This window comes from Aythya fuligula, chromosome 4 (genome assembly GCF_009819795.1).
Source record: "Aythya fuligula isolate bAytFul2 chromosome 4, bAytFul2.pri, whole genome shotgun sequence".
Classification (NCBI taxonomy): domain Eukaryota; kingdom Metazoa; phylum Chordata; class Aves; order Anseriformes; family Anatidae; genus Aythya; species Aythya fuligula.
The window spans coordinates 6,062,067-6,077,983 of NC_045562.1; the positions used below are offsets into that span (position 1 = coordinate 6,062,067).

The 15,917-nt window shown below is 51.1% G+C and overlaps 1 protein-coding gene across 1 annotated transcript in view; it reads right to left on the reverse strand.

Annotated features, from left to right (window-relative positions):
- Positions 1 to 15,256, reverse strand: part of TET2 (tet methylcytosine dioxygenase 2) — a 62,769-nt gene extending 47,513 nt beyond the window's left edge. Inside the window, 1 exon segment of the mRNA XM_032186183.1 lies at positions 15,174 to 15,256. The gene's annotated coding sequence lies outside the window, so the exon portion shown is untranslated.
- Positions 15,257 to 15,917: the final 661 nt, after the last annotated feature.

Here is a 15,917-nt window from a genome sequence, read left to right on the forward strand (position 1 = left end):
CTTGTGTGTTTATATTGAATTCATAAATCAGGGTTTCTTCTGCTTGCCTGTTACATAACAAAGACTGTTTTCTTTCACTGATGTATAATTTGGCCTCTGGAAACGGGGGTTTCATCATATTTTGAAGCTTTGGAGGTTGGCCATGGCCAAAGGGTAAAGCACAGTAGCGTTTCTTGTAGCACTGAACGATGTGGTAAGAACCATCAGCACCTCACTGGTTTAATCCCATGAACACAAAGAAGAGCCACTGGTGGGATGGCTCAGCCAACTTTTTTTTTAATTTTTTTTTTAGCCTACTCTATAATGCAGGGTTTTCTCTTTCCTAAGAACCTCTCTGGGCAATTTTGCCTAATACATTCCCTGGTAGCGTAAAAAGCTGAAATACCTCTTGCTCCTTGCATTGCTTTTATTCTTTTTGCCACATGTCGTAGTTCTTTTGAATTAAGGGGGCTGCTTTGTATTTGAGAGGAGTGACGAGAGCCTTTTGTGCTGAGCAGATACCGTGCAGGTCTGTTGGTGTTCCTACCTTGCCTTCCAACGCTGCGGGCAGGTGTTAAGGTAACTCAGTGCCGTCCAGCGGGTGCTCTGCATGCTTGCCTTCCCCGGGCACATGTATATGAAAAATTAAGAGTCCCGAGTCTGGTGCCTGGTAGCTGGGCAAAACCCTTTAGTAAGAATTGCACTTATGCATCTGGAGACATAATTAAACTTTAGGTGTGCCTTTTGCTGAACTCGTTGAACAAGATTTCCATTACTTTCTTACCTAGAGGACAAACCCATGACAGAGTCTGTATTTATTTTGAGATACTCATCTAAACTGACACAATGGTGGTTATTCACCCCGTAGCATGCAATGGTAAATTTTACAGTATTTTCTTCCATCCTGTCTCCAACTTAAAAGCCTGGAGTTAAATAATCTTTATCATAAGCAGCATTTCTTTCATTACACTTTGTTCCCTGAAAGAGTCTGCTCTTATAATGTAAGAAGGCGTCATTAATGGCCATAATGAGAAGATTCTGAGTCAAAGATGTGCTAGACGCATCATTTGGGTATCTGTAGAGATCTTCCCCTGGTTAAGCTAAATGTTCTGGTAAAGCCCGCAGACATCATAAATACTAATAAACTAGTCCTGGTGAGCCTCGATACCTTCTGATTCAGAACATTTTCCAAAAGTGCTTCGGGACTGCTGGAGGATGACTCCAGAAGCTGTACTGTGATGCACCCAGCCAAAAAGCCACACAAACTCAGAGAAGATGAGATGAAGACCGCTGGTTCTCCTTTCTCTGAGGCTCCCCGTACCTGTACAGATTCACTGTAAGGTGGATTTGCTTTCCGCAGGCAGAAGAAAGGCCACAAAGAACACTCAAAATAAGCAGTGACCCATTTTCTGTCCTTCCATTCTTATTCCTAGGTCTATTACACACTGTAATGAACACCATAATGAGCAGCGAAGAGACATCAATAACTGACGGAAGCACATTTGCTCACATGCTGAAGGCAACATTAAAACTGAGAGAGGAATTGGGACAAAACCAGCGTGGGGCTGAGCTGCAGAGCTCTTCACCTTCTCTGGCTGGAGCTATCTGGCCACATGAAGGCAGCTGGTGACCAGCTCTGGCCTCCCTGCCTCATGTAGTTTAAGTAATAAAAGATACCTACAGCAGCTTTGGTGACAATGCAGAGCTGCCATGGATACAGATGGAAAAGGTGAAGCCTCTGGACTAGCTCTGTGCTTGCAGGAGTTGCCTTCAGTAATGGGACAGAAGCACGTTGGGAAAGAGGCAGGGAGAAGCTCGTAGCGTGTCTTTCCTAAGGGCTTTGCCATCGGGATATTTACAAACACGGCGATGTATCATAGTAACTGGTATAAAATAGAAGTATGATCTTTCTGCTATCTCGTCGCCCTCAGAAAGGTCAACATTGCTGTCTGGGAGGAAAAAAACAAAACCAACCCTTCACCACTTAGCAGGCTTTTGCAAAGCTGGGAGTAAGTAAATTGTTTGATTTCAGACGTAAAAATTTGAAGTGATTTATTAACGAGCACGGGTTATTTTTTGCTGGTTTAGCAGCTTTTTCAAGAAGGCTGTGTTTATCTTTGGCAACCAGTCACGGTTGTGTAGCCTGTCTTCCTCCACATACATGCTTTTCTGAGAAAACTTCAAGAAGCCTAGAGGCTGTCAACAACCCATCGTCAGACCACGTACTTCCATTTTACAATAAACTGCTAACTTCTAGGAAGGAAACTGTTTTAGGGTAATTTCAAGTACACTACAAGCTTCCTTGAAGAACTTCGAGCATAAGGAAGAGACAAATCGAGTTTTCTAATAAGCATCTAGTGCGTCCAAAAGCAATTAAAAAAATACATATGGAGAAGAAGTGTGGAGATCTGACAGCTGAGTGTAAGGCCTGGTTTGCTAGAGGGACATTTCTTTTCTTGAGGCCCATGCCAAAAAGTAGAGTGGTATTCATATTCTGCAGAGAAAGGTGTGTCACTCGAAACTGCTCAGCCGTCTTTCTCCTCACCCGATGGTCACTGTCCAGCAGCCAGGCATTCATTAGCGCCTGGGTGCAAGTGTTAATGAAGGAATAAAAAGGGAACTGCCGCTCAGGAAGCACACAATCACGCACTGTTCTTTTATTTTGGCCAAAGTAAGCCGGCTTTGCACTTCCTTACCACTTTGAAAATGTTATGTACTTTGAGTCAGTTCAGCAGAGAAACAAACCTGCGGTGCCGGAGAACACAGTCACCTTTATCCCCCAGCTGCTGAATCACTCGCCCGCTCCTGCTAGCTAATAGGAGCTATTTTTAGCTTACGCTGGAAAATTCTCTCGTGGTGGCAATGATATTTCAAACGAGTTCGGAAGCAAAATCACCTTCCCCAGCGCCTCGCTGTGCGCTCGGAGCCTGCGCTCTGCTCGCCCGCCGCGCCGGCGATCTGGGTCAGCCTCGCGCAGGGGACGCGGCATTTGCTGGCTCTTTCATCACCCGCCCGTACGTCCCTACGAGTTCTGGGGTCATGTTTGTAAACACTGCGGCCATGTGCGCGCGAGCACGTGGCGAGGCATCAAACCCAGCGCCAGGCGGGGAGGGAGGTAAAACCTTGGCGCTGGGATCGATGTCGCTCCGCCGGCCAGTGCCAGCTCTGCGGCCGGCGCATCGCATTCCCCTGGTAGCCGCGTGAAGCGTGCCGGCGGCGTTGCCCGAAGGGAGAATCGGGGAGCTTTTTCCTGCCCGTGGCACACGTGGGAGCGTCCTGGTGTCGAGGCAGGTTCCTTCTCTCCGCCCTAAGCAAATGGCAGCGCGCCGAAAGGTTGGCGAGGAAAACAAAACGCACTTCTGCCCTCGGTCAGCGAAACCGGAGCCAGCGTGGTCCCTCAACACAATGCCAAACCGTGGCTGTTAGGGGAAAGAATTGTATAAGGGCGTGTTGCCAGCCTTTCCAGAACGACTTGAAAGGCAGATAAGCGAGACATCGTGTCTTTAATAGCTTTTTGCTGGCTTTGCACTGATGAAATTAAGACCACGTTGCAGGCATTTGAGGAAGTAGCTCCTAAATTATTCCTGTTCATCGGCAGAAGTTGCGTGAAGCTAGAGATGGCCAGTACAAACAAAAGTCACAAGCCTCTCGTTTCCTCTTACAGAGGAGCCAGCAGACACAGCCACCCAAAGGCTCAGGGAGAGTTTCATCTCGCCCTGGCCACGCGCTTCACGTGCTTGGAGACAAATTATGCAGGAGGGGGAACTGCCTGCGCTCACCGGCCCTCCCTCCTTCCCTCCCTCCCTCTCCTGCCATTCTGTTTCAAGCGCAGCTGTAAGTCTGGTTTGCTTTGACCTTTGCTGGGAGAGCTGAGAATAGGACAAAGAGTTAAAGTGTTACCAGGCCCTGCTGAGTTTGCACTTCTCAGGCCCCGCGAGCCAGAGGCGGCTGCGAGAGGGTGTGCACGCCGCGCTGCGGAGGGCGAGCGGGAGGGAGGGTAAAGCAAAAGGAGAAGAATAAACAGTGCACACCCCGAAACACAACAGCGAGACGTGTACAGAAAAGTGCCTGTCTTTGAAGAGCACGGGCTTCTCTGTTTGTTTCTCTTGGGGTAGTTGTATCTTGTTATCTGAACTCAAGGTACGGTAGATAGAGGAGTCCTTGAACTCCGAACTCGTGAGGAGAGCAGCGAGAAGTAAGTCAATACAATTTTAGCTGAGTGCCTGGAAATAAGCACGCTTTGTCTTTTCGTGCCCCGGCTCTGGGAGGCCATTCCATACGGCAACGCACAGCTGTCCAAACCTCTTGCTTGCTGTATGCCAACGGCCTGCCAAAACAACGCAGAACCCAGGCGGTCCTCTCCTGGTGATAACGCAACCGGGGCTGCTCCGAGCGTCTTGCGTTTCGCTGAGACTCGTCTCTTAAATCTGGAGAAAAAGGGGTCCCTGCTTTGTCAGTGGGAAATAGAAAGGGTGCCCATGCACTTGCACAGGCTTTGTGAAACCCTGCCCGACTGCAAGCGTTACCCAGTTCCCTAGCAGCGTCTCTGGAAAGCAGAGGAGTCCCCTCCTCGCTGTTGCGTGTCTGTCTAGCTAGCGCTCTCCAGCGCTGCTACTCTATCGAGCAATAAAGTTTCTATTTTTGACTCACCGTGGACGACCTCGCTCTAAACCCCAGGCTGAATATCTCTTAAAAGCCAAACGAGCAAACCCCAGCGCGCTTGCGGGCTCCGGCAGCTCAGCCTTTCGCTGCCATCGCCGCCAGCAGCCACAGCCGTGGGTGACAACCGGGCTGGCGCACGCCGCGGCCAGGTCCTGCAGCGTGGCACCCTCCGGCCCGGCACGCAGCGCCCCGGGGAAGCCCGGGCCAGTGTTTGTAAACACGGCGGCCACGTGCGCACCGGCCACGTGGGGACCCGGCCGCCGAACCTCCAGACTGCCAGGGGAGCGGCGAAAAGCAAAGCGGGGGGAGCCAGGAGGGAAGCCCCCGCGCCTGCTCTCGTTGGGGTTTGCTGTTGGATCTATAAACGTGGCAGGGAGAAATCCGTCTGTCCTTCACGGCCAACTGCCTCCAAGGGAATGCTGCCCGAGCTACATTACCCATCGGATTTTGTTTCCGAATGCGTTTCATCATGGATTGTACCACGAGTGTCTGAACCCGCTGGAGTGACGTGGGGTGGGCTCTCGGATAAATGCTTTAAGCACCAAAGCAGGCGGCTCGAGCTACAGCCACCTGTGGCCTAAGAATCCCCAGCAAATCCCAAAGACACCAAAATTCACCACCTCCGATTGAGGTCTAGGAGACTGTTACACAGGAAGCTACGAACGCTGCCTGCTTTGTGTCACCTGCACGGGTCTGTGCATCCCGGCTCCAGCAGGGAGAAGTTTTGGCAGCAAATTAAAGTTTTTTTTTCCTTTTTCTTCGAGCTCCGCTACCAAGTATGACATCAGCGCGAGGGTTCGTGAACCCTGACGAACCTTTAATTGATAAAACAGATCAAAACGGGAGGCGTGTGGTAGGTTCGGGCTGGCCTACAGAACAGTTTGCAGACTGTGGGAAATCTTGCCTGAATGAATAGGAGGATCAAGGGTATTAAAGGTTAATGGGAATTATTGGAGTACCTACTTACTGGGATGGCATTGCACAACTCTGCCCTGCTCACTGCAATTAACCGACACAAGGCACTGTTCTTAATTATAATTAGCTCGTTGTGAGCTTCTGCTTGTTTGTTTGGAGGTGCGTGGAGACATCTGCAGCACCAGTAAGATGGAGATAATGCCCTTCCTTCCCTGCACCTTTTCTCACTGAGAGCTGAGGGTTTCAGCAGTGCCGTAGTCCAAGCAGTACACAAAAGCAGACGTCTTCCCCGAGGAGACAAACAACAGAATTTGAGCAGAGTTTAATTTGCTGGCTTGTTTTGGGTGGGCGCTGCTGCTTTAAAGGTCCTGAGGCTCCTCCAGAAGGGGAAGGAGACAAAAAAAAAAAAAAAAAAAAAGTAAGCTAAAGCAAAAAACCCTGATGTGCTGTCAATTAACAGAAAATGTTACTGAAAAACAGCTTCTGAAAAAAGTGAAAAGCTACTCCTTTCTGATTCTAGTTTCTGTTTCTTAAAATTGATACTTCTGTTATCTTAGTAAGCAGAGAAAACTATCTGTAAACTTCTGAATGAGCAGGAAGGAGGGTATCATGGGTAACGCACTGGGGCATAAGAGATATGGGTTCAGTTCCCAGCTACACCACAGCTTTCCTGTATGTCTTTTAGTTTAGTTTTGTTTGCATTTTTTTTTAAGGTACTGAAATGAATGGCTCCAGCAAGCTTTGCACCACGTTTTGTGATCTGTGCGCGCTTTGGCTCTCGGTTGTTGCTTATTAATTTTCTACCCTTTCTCTCACTCCCCGCGTGTTTTGCCTGCTCATTAATAGGAGCACCCTCGGGAAAAGGCTGCAGCAGTGCTGGTTGGGAACTCCTCCGAACTCACACGGAGCAGGTAGCAGGAGCAGCTTTGCTTTATTTACTGCAAATATTTAGTTTTTTGGAAGGCAGCTGTCTGCCTCTGCTTTGCGTTATAAGCAAGAGGCACTAACACTCTAGGCTTTGTGCGCTGCCAGGCTTCTTTTTCTTTCCTTTAACTGTCTCCTTTGCTGCGTTAAATAGCAAAATGGAACAGAAATGGCTTGTGTTTGTACAGCCCCAAGCACAGTGGGATTCTGTTTCATGGCTGGGATACGAGGTGCCTCCTAACGCGCAGTAATTAATTTCCCTCGATCCACTCCTTATATTTAGAAGCACCAGAGTTGCCATCCCAAGCCAGGCTCATGCTACGGCTTGTCCCACGAAGCATCTCCAGCCAGCTAGTAGCAGTTGCTTCAAGAGAAAGCAGCTGTGCAGGAGGTAGTTACAGACTCACCCTTCCAGAGGCAAAACCTCTTTCCAATGCATCAGCAAGGCTTTGTATTTTCTAGGAAATGTGCTAACTTGCAGCTGCTTCAGAAACTTTTTTTTAAAGTAAAAATCATTTTGTAGCCTCTGAACTCCCCTCTGCATTTTTCTATTTCCTTCCTCTTCCCCCAGCAGAGGGAAAAACGCCCCCCAAACTATTTTATTTCCTTCCAGTTGCTACAAAGCACGTGGGCCTGAGGAGGTGCCTCTCTCCGGTGTCTTCCCAGAGGCCAACTGCTCCTGTCCCGCGGAGGAGCAATCAGTAGGGCTTTGTGGAAACGCAGGGGCTGCCATCAGTTTGGAGGCTCACACGCCTGCTGACAGCACCGGCGAGGGGGGCACCCAATGTATTGTCAGCTGCACAACACAGGCACGGTGTGAAGATACATAAAAATATGTATTTTCCCCTACCTGATCTCTTCCACTTGTCAGGCACTACGTGTAGGAATGCAGAGAAAAATCCATCAGCCTAACTCTTATCCTCCCCACTGCCTTCTCACACCTTCTGAAGCTGCCTCTCTGCATCAAGGATTGCACAGGAGCAGCAAAGCTCAGGGCCAAACTTCCTAAAAAAGACCAAATACACTGTAGAAAGTATGGAGAGCGCCACAGAAGCAGCAGAGAACTGAAAGGCTGCGTTTCTCTGTCTTGTGTGTTTTTCATTTTTATAAATACCAGGCGTGCATTGCCCCATTTGCTCACTGCTTTCAGCTGTTGCTGGGTCTGTGCCGTGTACACTTACTGACTGACTGTGTGGCGTGGGTCTCCTTAGCATGGATTTTCTCTCCCCCCAATGTCTGTTGGCTACATGAGATAAATAAGGGTTAAATCCAGTCCTGTTTGGTTGCTCAGCTTTCATGCTTTTGATTTTTACTGTTGCCATTTTAGTAATACTCCAGCCCTTTGGGGGCAGATCCAGTTGAAAGAGAAGCAGGCAAGCTAGCAAAGGAGCAGAGTGGGAACAAAAAGGTTGCCTTTTAAAAAAATCAAAGAATAAAAAATGTGAAGGTTTTTAGTACATGCATGCACCCCCCCCTTCCCCCAGTTTTCCAAATCCCAGAGAAAGGCAAGGCCAACGCATCTTCCAGCTTTCATACGTTCTCTTCCAGGGATAAACTGCATTCTTCTTCCCAAGCTATACACGCACGGTAAGCTTCAAGGAAATCTCTCCCTTCTGTGAACTTCAGTAACCTGGGGGGAAGGGAAGCGACTCCTGCCTCACTGCAACAAGTCCTTTTCCTCATTTTACTGCGAACAGCACAGCAACGCTACTTTCGCACAGGAGGAAACATGCAATCATTCTTTTCTCCTTTCTGCTTACATAAGGGCCGAAGGAGTTGTGTGTCCTTTGGCAAGCAGAAGAATTGTATAACTTCAAAGTATGTGACTTCAAACACAGGAGAAGTAGCACCGAGAGAACAAACAGATTAAACAAAGATGAAAAAAAAAAAAAAAAGGATCGGGAGCGTGAAGGTGGGGGCGAGCGCTGCACGGACGGACAGCCGTCGGCTCTCGTGCGAAGGAACGAATATGGGGGGCAACTGAGTAAAGGAGGCTGAAGTCGAGGGCAAAACTTTCGTGTCAGCATCAGGCCCAGGGTTAACGTTTACCCTTTGATCTCTGCAACAGCACCAAAAGTGGCAAGAGGAGGAACAAGCGCTGCAAACTCAGAAATGCCTTTTTCGCATGTTCCCTTCTGTGTGCTTTTATTCCTGTTTGTTGCCTCCTGCGAGAACAGCTGCGGCAAGAGCAGTGGGAACTGCGGGTTGGAGAAGTCAGCAGGACACGAAAGGAGGTGAAGAGCTTTGTGAAACAGCAGCGGGCTCCGGATCTGCCACGAGCAGCTGTGCCGAGCAAATTGAGAGGCCAGGTGAGAAGGGAAGTGCTGGAGCATGGTAACAACGCAGTGGTTGGGAGTGTGGCCCACGTCAACTGGAAGCAACCGGCGTGAACGCACAACGCCTGGCAAAAGGCACAGGTACAGCAAGTGCACTGGCCTCCAGCCACCGCCGCATGATAGCGAATGCCGTGACTCACGCAGACACATCCAGGATCAGGAGGAGACACCTGGCCCAAATCCTGCCTCCCTGCACGGAAAAACCAGTTCCCGGGACTCGTTTTGCAGCCCGAGCCATGTCCTCCGTACGCAGTCCCAAGGGAGCCTGAAAATCGTGCCCGGGTCTGGAAGCGAACGTTTCTGGATGAGGAGCAGCACCTCTGCTAACGAGGAGCACATGGCACGGGCTCAAAGCGTCTCCTCTGAGACCTGTTGGGCAGCTTCAGCTACAGGGGGTGGCCCGAAACCGCGCTTCTGGCCAGCTGAGCTTCCCGGAGCCATCCTGGCAGGATGACCCCGGTAATTGCCAACACCTCCCTCCTCCCCTCTGCCTTTTTAACAGCGGGTCGGTGGCGTTATTCTTTGGGTAGAGCAAGCAGAGAAATCTCCCCCGGGCTTCTTACGCCTGGTGGAGATCTACGGCTTGCCTCGCAGCACGCGGTGTTAGCTTTCGTAACAGCAACGCCTCGTTGTGTCAACATGTCTCATTAGGTAATAAAGACTCGCAGCTATTTGATTTTACTTATAAAGTTAGCAGCCTTCATGATTTCTTTCTTGCTCGTTAAAGAGGGAATTGTTCTAGTATTCCAACAGGCACTGAGTCATGCCTAATGAAGGGAAAAATACATTAGCAACTTACGGTGGGACCCTTGTACTGCAAGGAGCTGCTCTTGAAAACTTTGGGGATCGGATTCCTCACACGTTTTTGGAAAGGGCAAGGAATCATTCGAAACCTTCGCAGCAATTCCCTAAACTGTGTCTCACAGCCTGGGTCAGCCCATTCCAAGCAAACACGTCGACACAGACGGCAGAGGGGGAAACAGGGGCGCCTGCGAGAGGCACGGGCGGCCTAGGATGGAACACAGACGCAGCAAGCCGAGCCAAAACCCCAACGCCAGCCCCGCTTCCTTCAGCTCCTCTGCGTGCTGCATTTCTTCCCCCCTCCCGCGAGGACCGGGCCGTTCCTGGGACTCCGGCCTCCTGCTCCTCGCCGGCTGCGTGGCGGCAGCTGCGGAGGATGCTGGGCCACTGTTTGTAAACACTCGGCCACGTGCGCGCGGCCGCGTGGAGAGTCATCGTCCCGAGGAGCTGCGGGGCGAGCGCGCTGCCGCCTGATCCTTTTCCAGCGCGACTCGGCTTCAAGCGGCTCGTGCCAGGACATTTGGAAGACGAGGCTCAGCCTGTTTGCGCGTTATTAGAAAGAAGACGAAGCAGAGGAGTTGTTTCAGTCACCGACACGTGGATTTGGGGATAGTGTAGCTCTCGAGGAGAAGCGAATGCAGAAGTCATTACTCTCTTTACGTGTCTGCAAAAAGTCCTGCTCCGACCTGGAGGCTGCTCCTCCCCCAGACACACACTGGTGAAGCCCATACTCGTACCCTGGGAACCCCCGTGGAATATGGTCAAGGTCAGAAGCAATAACGGGGAACACATGAAGATATTTCGCGTTGCTTAAATTGCACCATAGTAATTAATCACAAAATGGCAAGGCCACTGCCCTGTACACGTGGAAAACACTTCCAAGGGGTGCCTCTTGCTTATCTTGGCTGTCAAGCCACTCACCTGCTGCTCACTGCTTTGCTACCGCGCGCAAGAGGAACACAGACACTTCTTCCAAATACAACATGCTTTTAATAAAAAAATTACCCCATTTCTCATGTAGAAACTCTTTTTGGATCTAACACTCATGTTCTCATCCAGGACTACGGAAGCTTTTTCACAGCGCGATCTTGATAGGAAAGCTTGGAAAGTTTTCCCCCACTTTTCCAGTAAGTGGTGGAGCAGGACAGCATCGCACAGACTTGTGGAAGCACTGGCCTTTGCCTCATCATGGAATTTCTACTTGTTGCTTCAGCAGTCAGACACGTTCCTGAAGAAACGTACCGTTTGTATGCAAGGTACATGGAGAAACTCTCTTAAAAGACATGCTTTACGTGGGTAAGATTAGCATGCTGAACTTCCCTGTCTTGTTGAACTTGGGTATAGGACAAGTCTGTTCCTCTGCACACTGCGATAGAAATGCTGCACGGTAGTTGCTGTTTTTAAAAGACAAGGTTAAAAAAAAATAATAAAGGAAACACACCAAGAATAAGGGCAAACTGAAGCCTCGATACTGCAAGCCTTTATTTATTTGTCAGAATAATCTTACTGGGGTTTCTCGCCATACGTATGCTACACGGCTCTCCAGCTTGGAACCCACAGCTCCACAGAAAACTTTGTTCTTGAAGGAGAGCCTGAGTTCTGCTCAGGCTGCTAAGATGATTCAGCTTTTTGGAAGGTGTTTGACAGAGGTGAACACGCCTGCTTGAAAAGATAGACAGCAGTTTAAATCTTTAAGTCTTTTAATTGTTGAAGTGCATCGCAAAGCACAGCACCTCTGTCTGAGTTGCCCCCTGATGTAAAACCTGTTGTGGTGAGCAACTAGCAGAGCCTTCCCCTTGTGGGGCAGGGCGTTTCTGCTCCTTCCTTCCATCCTGTGTGGAAGGAATTAGCTGCTAGTTGTTCCTCCGCTTCAACCCTTGTTTTTCTCCACCTTCCTCCTGCTAGCCCCTGCTGTGTAACGTGAGCCATATTCCCAGCATTTTAATCCCCACAACTTTTCGTGCCAGCCGTGTCAGCTGTCCTTGGGATTAGTCCAGCTGATGCGGGAGGCTCGCGGCTTCGCTCCTTAACCCCACCACCTCTGCCTCCCCGCGCCGAGCAACGCCTTGGGAAAGGGGTGGGTTTTTTAAGAGCCTTGCCTACCCTGAGGGAAGGCAGAAGCGATTTCTTTTCAATGGGTGACTGAGAAGATGATTACTCATGGTACTTTCCATTTCTGACATTTTATTATCTGGGATATTGGGACAAGCTATGCAAATTGGAGACGTAACCAGTGACGATATGAAAGTGCACTGGCTTGAACTGCAGCAACTTGTTCCTAGTTACTTGTTCAGTGTTTAAAAGGATACATTTCCTGCAGAATATCATTAAATGAGTAAGAAGGTATTCACTGCCTTACGGAGAATGGGATCAGAATAATGCTGCCAGTGTGATTGATTCATATAATTCCCTTTTTGGCTTTCAGCCACGATGCAGTCATATGCTTTATCTCCGTTCAGACTACAGCTTTTTTTTTTTTTTTAAGTAATGAATCATAGTACATCCCACTCCATTTCAGAACCAGCACACTGCCTTTCAGAATGATGTCACAACACTTAGTGCTGCTGGCTGGCTGACTGCCTCAGCAGCAATCAGGGAGCTGGACTAAATAAATACCGTATATTATTTGGCAAAATCATTTGTGGTTGTGTTCTCCAGCGCCGTTTCCAAGATAACCACCAACTCTACTTGAAACTTGGCAACTTTGTTCCACCACTTTCAGGCTCCAGTTGTGGAGCTGGCTTACAGATGCTGCTACCACGCTTAGAGCTACTGTGTGGCAGTCAGGCGGGAGCGGTAGAAGGGTCACCGCGATAAGCCAAATTTGACAGCTCATCCGAAATCCCGCCGTGAAAAGTGGACAACGTAAAAACAGCTCGTGTCTCTTGCTCCCGCAGCAGCCAAATATCCACCACTCAGAACGAAACGCAGCGAGTGATTTAAAGCCACCGCTTCAGCACGCGCTGTGAAAGCCGCTCCGCTGCCATGTATTCACACGTAACTCGGAGGCAAGCTAGAAGTGAAACACTCCTGATAGTCCCAAACAGGGATGGTAACATCGTTCCAACCCAAACCTCACGTTTCCCAACATCTGAGCAGCAGGTTTGCTCCAAAACATATTTTTTCCCCATGGAACCATTTGGCTGTTACAAACCTACAAAGGAACCGCGCGTGGGACTGCATCCCACCAGCACCCGAAGCGCTTGGGGTGAGAGGACGGTTCCCTAACCCCCGGCAGCAGCTGGAGCCTCCTGATCCCGCACACAGAAACCAAAACATTTACAACCTCCCGTTCCCGTCACCCACCGCAGCGCCAACGAGAGACCTTGGGAGCCTGTCCGTCACAACACAGCTCCTCGGCGGGCACACGCGTCGTGTTCTTTAAACAATGTTGACATGCCAAAGGCTGGGACCACGCGCGCTCTATCACAACAATGCCAGTCTCCCTGGCCAAAGGCCAGGAGTCAGCACAATGCTAAAGTCCTCGTTCAAAGCCTTACTACGAGCGGAGATAGCTTGGCAAAGGCAGGAGCCTCAGCGTCTCCAGCGCAAGCTCTGATTATTTTGAGTATTTGTTAACAATTAATTCTGAAACAGGCAACACAAAACCGGTTTCTGAGGTCCCTGGGAGCGTTTGCAAAGCTTCTCGGTGTCACTCCCCCAAACGAGACAACTATTTCCACTGAAACGTGACTTCTGAGTGCTTCATTTGGAGAACAGCAGCTCAGTCCCGCCACCCGAACACCGTGACTTTTCACTTCTCTGCCCTCCCTCCCTTTTTTTCCCCTTCCCCTGCACCGTGGCTGCTAGATTTAAATGTCTTCTGACTCCCCTGGCAGGGTTCACACTACACTTTCCATGACACCGAGTAAGAGTCAAAACATTGCCCAACAGCAATTTATTTACATTGGTTCCAAATTGCTGGTTTTTTGCAGGAAGATATCCCAGACACGCACGTTCTTTCAAAGCATTAACAGCAGCAAGTCTGGCAGACCAAAAAGTTCTTGCCCTGCTAGATTCACCGGCGTTTTCAAGGCACAACAGACAGGAGTATAATGGAAAGGAAATACTTGGGGAGCAGGAGAAGAAACACACCAAACTGTCACAGTTGCTACAGATGTAGCAATACAGTATCAACGTTTCATACCCAGCTTTAGCTGAGTCTTTTCGGGGGAAAAAAAGTATCAGAGATGTAGCACCAGAGAACTGAAGCCCTGGAGGACAGCAGCAACTGCTGAGTGCTGCCTGCTTGAGAGAGAAAGAGCTGAACGAAGTAGCGTGACAGTCTATTGAGAACTGTTATGTGACTGTTCTCAGTTACCGAGCTTTAACCACGATTCACAAGCAAGCAGAAAACTGTACATAAACAGCACAGGCTTACCTTTACTCGGAGGGGTGAGAGAAGTCAGTTTTGGAGGCGGCGAGGGAAAGAAAGGAGAAGCCCACCGAGAGGGCGAGGAGTTTGGGGGAAGGTAAGGACGGCTGCGGGGCCAGCAGCCCGAAGGGCTCAGAGGAACGTGGTCGTTTGCTGCGGCTACCGATAAAAGGGGCTGGTGCCTTCATCGCACATCACTTGGGCAAATCCGTCCAACTCCCGGCAGATAAGAGGACGGGTGATTTATAACCCACGGCCAGCACGGTGTCGGCTTCGCCACCTTCCAGCCAGCCTCCTACACGAGCCCCCGGAAAAAGTGCCGGGGAGGCACAGAGGCAGGAGCAGAGGGGCTGGGACAGCTCCCCCAGTGCTGCATTCAGCCGGGCAGCACCCCTCTGCCTCCTGGGCAGCAGGAGGAGGAGGATGAAGAAGAGGAGGAGGAGGAGGAGGAGGAGGAGGAGGAGGAGGAGGAGGAGGGGGAGGAAGGCTGCGCGCTCTGCGTGCATCATCACGGGGAGCTGCCCTTGTGAGCAGGGCTCGTCGGGCTCAGGGGAGCGGCTCGGGGTCCGTCCCCTCTGTCCCCACAGGGACATTTTGGGGTGTGTTTTTTTTGTTATTTCATTATTTATTTTTTTTTGGGGGGGTGGGGGCGCCCCCCCCCCCCAGCTGCCCGTTTTCCACCCCCCCGCAGCCACGTTGTGCGCACAGCGGCCCCGACGGCAGGGCTTGTAGCAAGGCGGGGAGCAAAATAAAGAGGGGAAAAACACACACACAAAAAAAGGAAAAAATAATAAAAAAAAAGGAAAAAAAAATTTAAAAAAAAAAAAAAGGAAAAAGGGGAAGGCAGGCGGCGAGGCTCGCCCCCCAGGAGCGGGTTTCGCTTCCCCCCCCCCCCCTCCCCAACCCCGCCTTTGTGTGGGCCGGGGCCGGCAGCGCCACAAAGCCGGGCCCCGGCTCCCGGCGCCCCCCGCCCGGACAAAGCCGCGGGGCCCCCCCGGCGCCTCCCTCCGGCGGCCGCCATGTTGGGGGCTCCTTGGCGACCACCCCCCGCGGCCGCCCCGTCCCTCCCCGCGCCCCTCTCCCCTCCAGATCCCTCCCTCTCTCCCTCTCTCTCCCTTCTCCTTCTCCTTCTCCCTCTCCCCCCCTCCCCTCCCCTCCCGGCCCCGCACGGCCGCCCTGACCTGCGCCGCCGTCCCTCCGCCCAGCCGCCGGGCAGCCCGCACCGCCCCGCGCCGCGCTGCGCTCCCCGCTCCTACAGGGCCGCCATCTTGCTTCCTTCTGCTCCGCGCCCGCCGGGACCCCGCACCCAGCGGCACGCGGCGCCCTGACGTCGGCGACCGCCCCGCGCGCCGCCCCGCGCGCGCACCGCTCCCCCCCCCCCCCCCCCCCACCACCACCACCACCACCCTCCCCTCCCTCCCCTTCTCCGCCGGCCGCGCGCCCCCGTCACGCGGCCGCGGGGGCGGGCGCGGGCACGAGCGCGGGCACGCGCCTGGACCCCCCCCCCCCGCCTTCCCCTTCCCCTTCCCGCCCCGGTTCCGGCCCCAGGGGCTTTCCGCGGGGCGCCTTCTGCGCTGCCCACGGTTGCCCTTTTTTTCGAGCTTTTAAACATTTTTTTTCGGGCTTTTAAACCTTTTTTTTGGGCTTTTGAGCCTTTTTTTGGGCTTTTCAGCCTTTTTTTTGGCTTTTCAGCCTTTTTTGGGGGGGTGTTTCAGCCTTTTTTTTGGGTATTTCAGCCTTTTTTTTTCTGCCTTTTTTTCTTTGCCTTTTTTTCTTTGCCTTTTTTTCTTTGCCTTTTTTTTTTTTACTATATTTCCTTTTTTCCATTTTTCTTCTTTTTTTTTTTTTTATTTCTGTTGCTCTCTTCCTTTTTATTTGGCTTTTTTCCCCTTTCTTATTTCCCCCCTCCCACCTTTTTTCCGTCT